The sequence below is a fragment of the Monodelphis domestica genome, chromosome 6 (genome assembly GCF_027887165.1).
Source record: "Monodelphis domestica isolate mMonDom1 chromosome 6, mMonDom1.pri, whole genome shotgun sequence".
In the NCBI taxonomy this organism is placed as follows: domain Eukaryota; kingdom Metazoa; phylum Chordata; class Mammalia; order Didelphimorphia; family Didelphidae; genus Monodelphis; species Monodelphis domestica.
The window spans coordinates 41,642,669-41,653,697 of NC_077232.1; the positions used below are offsets into that span (position 1 = coordinate 41,642,669).

The window sequence follows — 11,029 nt, forward strand, 5'->3', positions numbered from 1 at the left end:
ATGTCAAAAATCTATAGAGGGGCTGATAATAAAAACTGAGAAAAAAGTCTTAAGGTCTGACATCACAGCCTCTGTTGAGTAGTGATATTGCAAGCCAAATTGCAGTAGATTGAGAGGTCACTGGGAAGCAAATACTATGGCAATAAGCATCAATTGTTTTTCTGGGACTTTGGCCATGAAAGGGGGGAAAGATTAAAATGATAGCTTGAATGGATAGTAGGAATTCATATGCAGGCTAGGTGAGATTAGGATGATAGCTTGAGTGAACAGTAATGAGTGAAGATTTTTTTAAGGATGTGGAGAAGAAACCTAGTCACATTTGTAGAAAACAGGGAAGTAGTCAGTAGATAATGAGAGATCCAGGTTGAGTTTGGGATGATTCAAAGGATAAATTACCAAAGGAAATGGGAGAGAATGGAATAAAGAGTATGAGTAAAGGGATGGCCATAGCAAAAAGGAGGGGGACATGTTATCATCAGAGACAATCCATCATCAATCAACCAAACTCCATCAGCAAATAAAGGAGAGAATGTGGAGAACAACAGTTTGACTCAGATAAGCAAATATTAATTGACTACTGTGCCTCCAGATCCTGTGCTGGGCACTGGGGATACGAATTCAAAAATGAAAGTGTCTGCCTTCAAGGAGCTTACATTCTACTGGAGTAATGAAGACACTAGCACTAAAAAAAGATGTCACAGTGCCTTCTGGGGAAAACCAGGATTCCATGAGATGAAGAAGATGGAAAAGATGTATAAAGAAGTGATATAAAATGAAGGTAAGCTTACAGTCTTTATTGTTAGCATGATCGTACATCATCTACATTTCTCCATGTATTGTTCCTCTCTCTCCCTCCCAGAGAATCATTTCTTAAAATAAATAAATAAAAATAAATTATTTATATATATATACGTATAAAATATATGTACATATATATACATATACTCTTACCTTCCATCTTAGAACCAATATTATGTATTGGCTTTAAGGGAGAAGAGTAGTAAGGGATAGGCAATGGGGGTCAAGTGATTTATTCAGTGACATACAAATAGAAAGTGTCTGAGGTCACATTCGAACCAAGGGCCTCCTGTCTCCAGGCCTGACTCTCTTTCCAATAAGCCACCCAGCTGCCCCTATCTCTATATCTATAGATATATAGACAGACAGGAGAGACAGACAGACAGAGAGAGAGAGACAGAGAGACAGAGAGAGAGACAGAGAGAGAGAAAAATAGATATTTTAAAAAGATAAATAAAGGTAAGTCCCATAAAACTAACCAACATATCAAAAAAATTCAAATGTTGTATGCAGTATTCTACATCCATGATCCCTCAACTTATGCAAAGAAGGTAGGGCACAAGACATGTTTTCTCAGATGTCTCCTTTGGAGCCAAATTTTACATTATAATTTCACAGCATTTAGTTTCAATTTGTTGTTGGTGTAGTAGTCATTACAAATGTTGTTTTCCAGACTTTGCTTTCTGTATTTTTCATCAGTTCATATACATTTTCCCATGCTTCTCAATCTTCACTCTAGTCACTATTTCTTACAGCTCAACAATATTCCATCACATTCAAGTGCCACGATTCAGCCATCCTGCTGTCAATGGATATCTACTTTCTCCCTGTTCTTTGGTCATATGAATAGCGCTGTTATAAATATTTTGCTGTACATGGGAGAAGGTAAGCTTGCTAACAACAGAGATGGGTTCCAGCAGGCACAATGAATTGAGAGGCTAGAAAAAGGAAAAATCCTGCACAATTTAAAGTCATAAACCTTTCAGATCTTAAGGTCTTAAACTCTACTATAAAGCAGTGGTCATCAAAACAATATGGTACTGGCTAAGAGACAGAATGGAGGACTGAAGGAATAGACTTGGGGTAAGTGTCCTCAGCAAGATAGTGTATGATAAACCCAAAGATCCCAGTTTGGGGAACAAAAACCTACTGTTTGAAAAAACCTGTTGGGAAAACTGGAAAACAGTATGAGAGAGATTGGGACTAGATCAACATCTCACACCCTATACCAAGATAAATTCAGAATGGGTAAACAACTTAAATATAAAGAAGGAAATTATAAGTAAATTAGGTGAACATAGAATAGTATACCTGTCAGATCTTTGGGAAAGAAAAGGCTTTAAGACCAAGCAAGAAATAGAGAATATCACAAAATTTAAAATGAATAATTCTGATTACATTAAATTAAAAAGGTATTGTACAAACAAAACCAATGCAACCAAAATTAGAAGGGAAGCAACAAATTGGGAAAAATTCTTTATAACAAAAAACTCTGACAAAGGTCTAATTTCTCAAATATATAAAGAACTAAATCAATTGTACAAAAAAATCAAGCCCATTCCCCAGTTGATAAATGGGCAAGGGACATGAATAGGCAGTTTTCAGATAAAGAAATCAAAACTATCAACAAGCACATGAAAAAGTGGTCTAAATCTCTTATAATCAGAGAAATGCAAATCAAAACAACTCTAAGGTACCATCTCATACCTAGAAGAGTGGCTAATATGACAACAAAGGAAAGTAATAAATGTTGGAGAGGATGTGGCAAAATTGGGACACTAATGCATTGCTGTGTTGTGAATTAATCCAACCATTCTGGAAGGCAATTTGGAACTATGCCCAAAGGACACTAAAAGACTGCCTGCTCTTTGACCCAGTCACACCACTGCTGGGCTTGTATCCCAAATAGATCATAAGGAAAAAGGCTTGTACAAAAATATTTATGGCCTCACTCTCTGTGGTGGCAAAAAAAAAATGGAAAATGGGGGATGCCCTTTGATTGGGGAATGGTTGAACAAATTATGGTACCTGTTGGTGATGGAATATTATTGTGCTGAAAGGAATAATGAACTGGAGAGATTCCATGTGAACTGGAACAACCTCCAGGAACTGATGCAGAGTGAAAGGAGCAGAACCAGGAGAATATTGTACACAGAGAAGGATACACTGTGGCACAATCAAAAGTAATGGACTTCTCTACTAGCACAATGCAATGATCCAGGATAATTCTGAGGGACTTGTGAGAAAGAACACTATCCACATCCAGAGAAAGAACTGTGGGAGTAGAAACGCAGAAGAAAAAACATTTTCTTGATCACATGGTTCAATGGGGATGTACACTCTAAATGATCACTCTATTGCAAATATTAATAATACAGAAATAGATCTTGATCAATGACACATGTAAAATCCAGTAGAATTGCTCATTGGCTACAGGAGTGGGGAAAGAGGAGGAAGGGAAAGAACATGATTCATGTAACCATGAAAAAATATTCTAAATTAATTAAATAAATATTTTTTTTTAAACGACAGAAAGGTAAAAGCCTGGCAAGAGAGAGCTGAGATGGATGGAATGAGAATATAGGGAGAATTAGCAGGGGATATGGGGTTTTGCCTCAGAAGACAACTCTGAGTCAGAGGGATTAGGAGCTATAGGTGGTTAGGATTTGTTAAAACATGGGATTAAGGAAATGTCAATGGACCTGGGGCCCCTACATTCTACCTTTCTGGAATGATGGAGGGCAGAAATGACCTGAGTACAAAGAGAATGGGTAATTCAGGTCAGAAGGTGGAGTCCCTATCCCATTCCCAGACTGAATTACTTTATGATGCCAACACTGTAGCTCTCTCTATTCCTAGATTAGAAGTTTGATATTTGATGATAAATACCACCAAGGCAAGCTCCAAAGACTTAAGTGAAAAGATGGAGGGCAGTGGGATGCTTGAGAGCCAATAGAAACATAAATCATCAGCACTGTGTGAGTGGTTCCTAAGGATGGGCACACCCAGAAGATACCAGACATGGACTGTGCATGTATTTCTATGTCAGAGACCCTGTCCTTCCTGGCACTGGAAAGAAAGAGAGAGATGGAAGGAGAGATGCTAAGGTCATGCCCAGAGGAGACGACTCTCAGGGAGTTCATCTTTAAGACCTGACACTGAGACCCTGATATTTCTAAAGATGGACTGTGTGATTATCAAACAACAAAGGGTGTGTGTGTGTGCATGGGAGAGAGAGATTTGCCCTTTGCAAATATTTGGCTTCTGTCAACCCATTTTCCCTCCAACTTGGCAGGTCACTCTAACTTGGAGACTGAATGCCCTGATGAAAACAGTAGCAGGCCTTTGCAAAAGGGTTTGCCAGGGACTGTACTATTGCTCAGCACACCTGGGGCATTGGCTCAGGCCACAGCAGGGGGGTTAGCTGCCTTTTAGCAAACCTGGTAATGGAATCCTGGAAAGCCTCAGACATCCCAGACAGGGCAGGAGCAGCTGGCCCTCAGACACACTTGGCATCTTACTGTGTCTTGAATTAAGTTACAGTGTACTGGGAGCAGTTAGATAATTGAGAGCCAGGTGCAGAAACAGGAGGTCTTGAGTTCAAATGTAACCTCAGAGACTTCCTAGCTGTGTGACCCTGGACAAGTCCCTTAACCCCCATTGCCTAGCCCTTACAGCTCTTCTGGCTCTTCTACCTTAGAACCAATACATAGCTTTAATTCTAAAATGGAAGGTAAAGATTTTTTTTAAGTTACAATGTACCACTTAATGTGATTTGGAACTAAACAAACCATTAATAATAATTGCTACAAAGCAATGATCTCTCAGAGGGCTCCTTAGTGGCCAGCACCCTTATTTTGCAGAGGAGTAAACTGAAATACAGTTCATCATTCCTTTGAGCACAATAGTATTCCATCACCAACATATACCACAATTTGTCCAGCCATTCCCCAATTGAGGGCATCCCCTCATTTTCCAATTTTTGGCCACCACAAAGAGCACAGCTATGAATATTCTTGTACAAGTCTTCATTCTTAACATTTTCTAGGTCAACATTAGATTCAAATGATTGTAGATGATAGTTTTATCTATATACATAAACTGCTCTGATTCTAGTTATTTGTTGATTTTCTAAAATTAAATTTCTTTCTTTGTTTGTTTATTACATTAAAATACCCAGTTAACTCTCTCCCTCCCTCAAGATTCACGTGTAAGTAAAACTCCATCTTATTTGTTTCTATCTATAAGTTCTTTCTCTGGAGGTGGATATATACAAATCATCCTTCAATGTTTCTGGCGATGAATATAATGCTCTCTTGCTTTGTTCTGCTTCTTTCACTCTTTGTGATTTCACGTAGGTCTTTCCATGTTCTTCCATGTTTCCAAATCAATCCACTTAGGAGAAGTTCAGAAAAACCTGGAAAGATTTACATGAACTGAAGCAGAGTGAAGAAAGCAGAACTAGGAGAACATTGTATACAATGACAGCAATTCTGTATATGAACAACCACGGATAACTTAGATATTCTCAGCAACACAATGATCAGAAACAATCTTAAAGTTCTCATGATTAAAAAAAAACACCATCTGCTTTCAGAGAAAGAAGTAATAGTCTGAATATAGATGAAAGCAACCTTTTTCACTTTCTTAATTTTTTGTTTGAATTTCTTTCCACAGAAGGATTAATATGAAAAATGTTTTACATAATTGCACATGTAAAATCTGTATAGGTAATTTCAGACTGTTCACCATTTCAGGTCTGGGAGAATGGGAGGAAGGGAGGAATGGAAGAAGGGAGAGAATTCGAGACTTGAATTCTTTTTAAAATGTTGGAAACTATTTTTACATGTAATTGAAGGAAAAATAAAATAATTTTTAAATGAAAACAAAATTAGTCTGCTTATCATTTCTTTTTTCTTTAACACTCATCTTCCATCTTAGAAATCAAGGAAGAAGAAGAATAGAGGTAGGCAATGGGGATTAAGTGACTTGTCCAGGGTCACATAGCTAGGAAATGTCTGAAGCCAGATTTCAACCCAGGACTTCTTGTCTCCAGGTCTAGGTCTCTTCTATCCACTGAGGTACCTAGCTATCCCCATTAAACATTTTTTAAAGATTGTTTTAATCCTTGCCTTCTGTTTAGTATCATTTCCAAGAAAGAAAAGCAGCAAGGGCTGGTCAATTGGGTTTAAGTGAATTGCCTAGGATCACACAGCTAGGAAGTGTCTGAAACAGATTTGAATCCAGGTCCTCCTCAGGCCTTGTTCTCTATCTGCTGTGCTACCTAGCTGCCCCTTCCTTAAACAGTTTTTAAGTTCTATATTTAATAATAATAAGATTTGTTTTCTTCTGTTAATGCTTGGAAAAAAGTAAGAGTACAGTGTAAAATTCTTTAATTCACTTGATCTTTGCTTTGTAGGTATCCAGTAGGTACCAAATTCCATAGAAGCCACAGTAACGTGTACAGTTTCTGCCATTTTTTTGCCAAGTCACAACAATCAATAAATTCAGATTCCTTAAGGATGACCTTTCTGTGGTTTCTCATACCAGTGACATGATCCTCTATCACTACTATAATGGATTTAAGAGAAGGAACATCAGAGGCTATCTAGTCCAACCCCCTTGTTTTATAGATCACGAACCCTTCTGTTTCTGTAAATAATCATACTTAACTCAAACATTTGTTGGAGACTTCTTTGTCGACATTTTGTTGGTCAAGTACCTGTGGAATGTTGCCTCTGAAGGGCCTTTGAATTCTACTCTGGAATCTTAGCCAATTTATAGGCGCCATACAGTGGCAAACCAATATACTTTATGGTCCAAGGTCATGTGTCTACTGCCATCCTTTACCATACCTCTGCAGAGTGGCGCCAGGGGACTTTGTTTAGAAGGTATTTCTATAAATTTTTACCCTATTTGCCATGTAGTTTAGAAACATCTATCATTATTATTGAGTAACCATTTTATCTTATCCCTCCCTTGTATTCAGCAGTATAAGTATTTCAACCAGAATCAGTCAATTGATAGACATTTCATGATAAAATTTGGACTAAGAAGTCAATGATACAAATTATCAAAATATCTACCTCCAGGCAGGTAGGTGACTGAAAGAACTGAGACTCAGACCTATATAGGTGAGGCCCTGGGTTCAAATTTGACCTCAGATACTTTCTAGCTGTGAGATCTTAGGTAAGTCACTTAACCCCAATTGCCTAGCCCTTATTGATCTTCTGTCTTGGAAATGATACTTAGCATTGATTCTAAGACAGAAGGAAAAGGTTTATTAAAAAAAAAAAACCCACTGGACTCCCTGAAAACTATGACCAAACAAAAATATGGATACTATATTTCCAGAAATCATCAAAGGATACAGACCAGATCTAGTAGAAGCAGAGAGAAAAGAAAACATAAAGAAGTCATTTGTTACTAACTAAAATAAGTATAGATCAAGAGGCAGCTAAGTGGCTCAGTAGATAGAGAGCCTGACCTGGAAATGGGAGGTTCTGGGCTCAAATCTGACCTCAGATACTCAGACATAAATCACTTAATCCCCATTGTCTAGCCCTTCCTACTCTTCTACCTTGTAGCCAATACACAATATTGATTCTAATCAGAATAAGGGTTTTAAAAAAAGAATATCTTGCTGCTGGGAATAAAATAAAGGTAATTCAGCTTGAAATATAATGCTCACATTCAGTTTAGCAGATATTTATTATCTCCTTTGTGCAAAGCATGGGGGAAAGAGAAAGATGAATGAAAATAGATCTCTACCCTCAGGAAGCTTATAAGTATAGGGCACAAACACCAGTAATAATGATGATGCAAAATAGAATTAATCTAAGTGAATCAGAGAGGGGGGAAAAGAGCTAGTCAAGACTTGAGTTTCCATTCATCATTTAAATACCTCCCACTCAGGCAGCTGGGTAGCTCAGTAGATTGAGATCCAGGCCTAGAGATGGGAGGTCCAAGGTTCAAATCCAGCCTCAAACACTTCCCAGCTTGTGACCCTGGGCAAGCCACTTAACTCCCATTGACTAGCCCTTACCACTCTTCTGCCTTGGAACAAATACACAGTATTGATTTTGAGATGCAAGGTAAGGGTCTTAAAAAAATAAATAAATAAATAAAATGCTAGGTACTGTAATACAGAAACAAAAAGCTTAACATTCCCTGCCCTTAAGAAACTTACATTCTCCCAAGGAAATAGTACATGTACACAAGAAAGCACAAAATGTATACAAGGCAGCTCAAGGGGAAGTGCCAAGATTGGAAGGAACAAATGGAAAAGTTTGTATGAGAGATGGCCTCTGGGCTATGCAGGATTCCATGTGGTGGAAGGAGGGAGGGTGTGTATTTTAGACTTAAACCAAAGGTGCAGAGACCAGAGATACACAGGCTATAAGGTGAACATCTAGCAGACTGATTTGACTAAAAGGGAGATGATAAATAGGTGAGGGAGGGAGAAGAAGGTAGGAGGGGTGTGAAATCAGACTGGAAATATAGGTGGAGGGAGCCTGATTGGAAAGAACATTTTATGAGGTCAGGGTAAGAGAAGGCTAAATTTTAGCTAGACTTTAAACTTCAAGGTAGTTTTTTCAAAGATAGAGAAAATCCAATCAACTGTTTTTGAACACATTGTATACTGGGCATTGTAAGATTAGGAAAACACTGGGAAGGCTTGCTAAAACCAAAATGTACTTCAAGCTTCTCCCTCAGCCCTACTCTGCATCCAGTTTCTCTTTCTGTCTCTGTTTCTGTCTATGTGTCTTTCTATCTCCCCCCTCCTGTTAGAAGTATCTATAATGTGTATAGGGGAAGGAAAGCAATGCAGAGGAAAAAACATATAAATATTGAATTTATTTTAACATAGAAGGGATGAAGGAAAGGGAAAGGGGAAAAGGGGAACTAATTCTTTAACCCACTAAATAAACATCTGATTTACACTAAACTAAAACCTAAGTTATCTAAAAGCAAGTTCAACAGGGGTCAGTATCTCATGAAGAGTCCTTGGTGAGCCAGAAACAGGAGTCCAGCTGAAGTCCTCAGATGTCCCAGCAGGATAGTGATCCTGTCTCCTTGCTACACTTCTCTCTCTGTCTTTATTTATAGAGTCTCTATCTCTGCCTCTATTTCTAATTCTGTCTTTCTCTCCCTAACTATCTCTTTTTCTCTGACTCTGTCTCTGCCTCTGCCTGTCAATGACTCTCTCCTTGATTCTTCCTATCTCTATCTCTCCTTCTTTGTTTCTCCCTCTCTATTTTTGTCCCTATCTTTCTTCTGCTGTCTATGCCTCTTACTCTCTATCTTTTTCTGTCTCTGCCTTTGTTTCTAATTCTCTTTCTGTCTCTCTCTCCCTACCTCTGTCTCTCTGTCTTTACCTCATACTGGTCTCTGTCAATGACTCTCTCCTTGATTCTTCCTATCTCTATCTCTCCTTCTTTGTCTCTCTTTCTCTATTTTTGTCCCTATCTTTCTTCTGCTGTCTCTATGCCTCCCGTCTCTGCCTTTATTTCTAATTCTCTTTCTGTCTCTCTCTCCCTACCTCTGTCTCTCTGTCTTTACCTCAGTCTGGTCTCTGTCAGTGACTCTCTCCTTGACTCTTCCTATCTCTATCTCTCCTTCTTTGTCTCTCCCTCTCTATTTTTGTCCCTATCTTTCTTCTGCTGTCTATGCCTCTTACTCTCTATCTTTTTCTGACTCTGCCTTTGTTTCTAATTCTCTTTCTGTCTCTCTCTCCCTACCTCTGTCTCTCTGTCTTTACCTCATACTGGTCTCTGTCAGTGACTCTCTCCTTGACTCTTCCTATCTCTATCTCTGTGCCTCTCTCCGACTCTCCTCCTGTCACTCTCTCTCCCTCCTGGTCTCTCTGCCTCTCCCTTTCTCTGTTTCAGTCAGTCTCTCTCCTTATCTCCCTCTTCTTCTTGCTCCCTTCTCAGTAACTGAAACACCCCCCAGGAGTTGGCTGCAATCAACGTAACAGAATGAGGGCAGGTTGGTCTAAGGAAGCAGCCAGAGTCTAGGATTTCGAGCCAGAAGTCATTTTTGAGAAAATTTCGTCATCTGCAGATCAGGAAACGAAAGAAAAAGAAAGTCAATAGAATGCAAAGCTCCGGCGGGCAGGGATTAGCTGCAGTTTTGCATTCGCCCTCATCCTTTCCACCGCCGTTCCAAAGTCTGTCCAGTCAGGGTTGAATTAATGTTTATTCAATATGGAATTCAGTGTCTCGCCTGCTAAGTTCTCGTTCATGTGGGGCCACCGTGGCAGGGATTCCCGGGCCCTAATGAAAATGACCCGGACACTCTGGAAGAAGAATGAAGTCACTACTGCACAGAGAATCTCTTCTCACTCTCGCTTCCATTGTTTCATTCCTCCCCTCCCCCCGCCCCGCCACCCCGAAATTAGCAATATCGGGAACTCGTAAGGTTCTCAAAGAAAGGAATTTGCATTCTCTTTGGTTCTGTGTGCAAGGTGATCAGCCTGGGAAAGAACGCGAGAAGGCAAGAGAACACGCCTTGAGAGAGTAACCTCTCTAGGTGCCTAGAACCCGAAATAAACTTTTAGCTAATCTAATAACAGTTTTCTCCGGGCTTCCCGGTCGGAGAGGGGCAGGGGGAGATGGGTAATCAATCAAAGAAAGGAAACCCTGTGGTTGAGGCCAAGTTGTCAGCCCCGCCCCCGTCGCCTCACGGTCGGACTCGGTCCCAATCGTCGGTCCTGTTTACCTAGAGCAGTTTCCAGCCAAGGATTAATTGCAAAGCCGGTGCAGGTAGGGGCTCCTGGTCCCCGACTTCCTCCTCCTCCCAATGGGCTCCGATAACTGCCCCAAGCATGCGCGCCCCAAAGATGATGATGACTCAAGCCTGGATTGGGCAGAAAGAGCATTCCGCCGCCTCAGTGCAACAAAGCCAGCAACCTGCTGCTGGGATAATTACAGGCTGGGAAGGCCACTTGAAGGCGAAGTCCAGCTCGTTTACTGGAAGAATGAATCAGAACTTGAAAGGCTTCCCTGAAGTCCAGGGCCCCTGCTCCCATCCGCACCTCCGCCATTCGGAGCCGAAGGAGAATAACAAACTCATTCCAGGCTCCTTAACCGTATCGCCTTGAGCTGAATGGGAGCCGAGGAGGCGGGGGACATAGACAGAGAACAGGGACTCCCCTTCCCTCCCAGTTTCTTTTGTTTCCATTTAACAGAAATTTATTCTTTTTATCTTATCTTTTCCAAATGTATAA

General features: G+C 40.0%; 1 long non-coding RNA gene across 1 annotated transcript; it reads right to left on the minus strand.

The window, feature by feature from the left end:
• Positions 1-9,319: 9,319 nt before the first annotated feature.
• Positions 9,320-10,808, minus strand: LOC130454997 (uncharacterized). The gene is made up of 2 exons (XR_008912757.1): positions 10,522-10,808; positions 9,320-10,099 (listed from the first exon to the last, which is right to left on the minus strand). It is a non-coding gene; the product is annotated as an uncharacterized LOC130454997 (long non-coding RNA).
• Between the last annotated feature and the right edge of the window lie 221 nt (positions 10,809-11,029).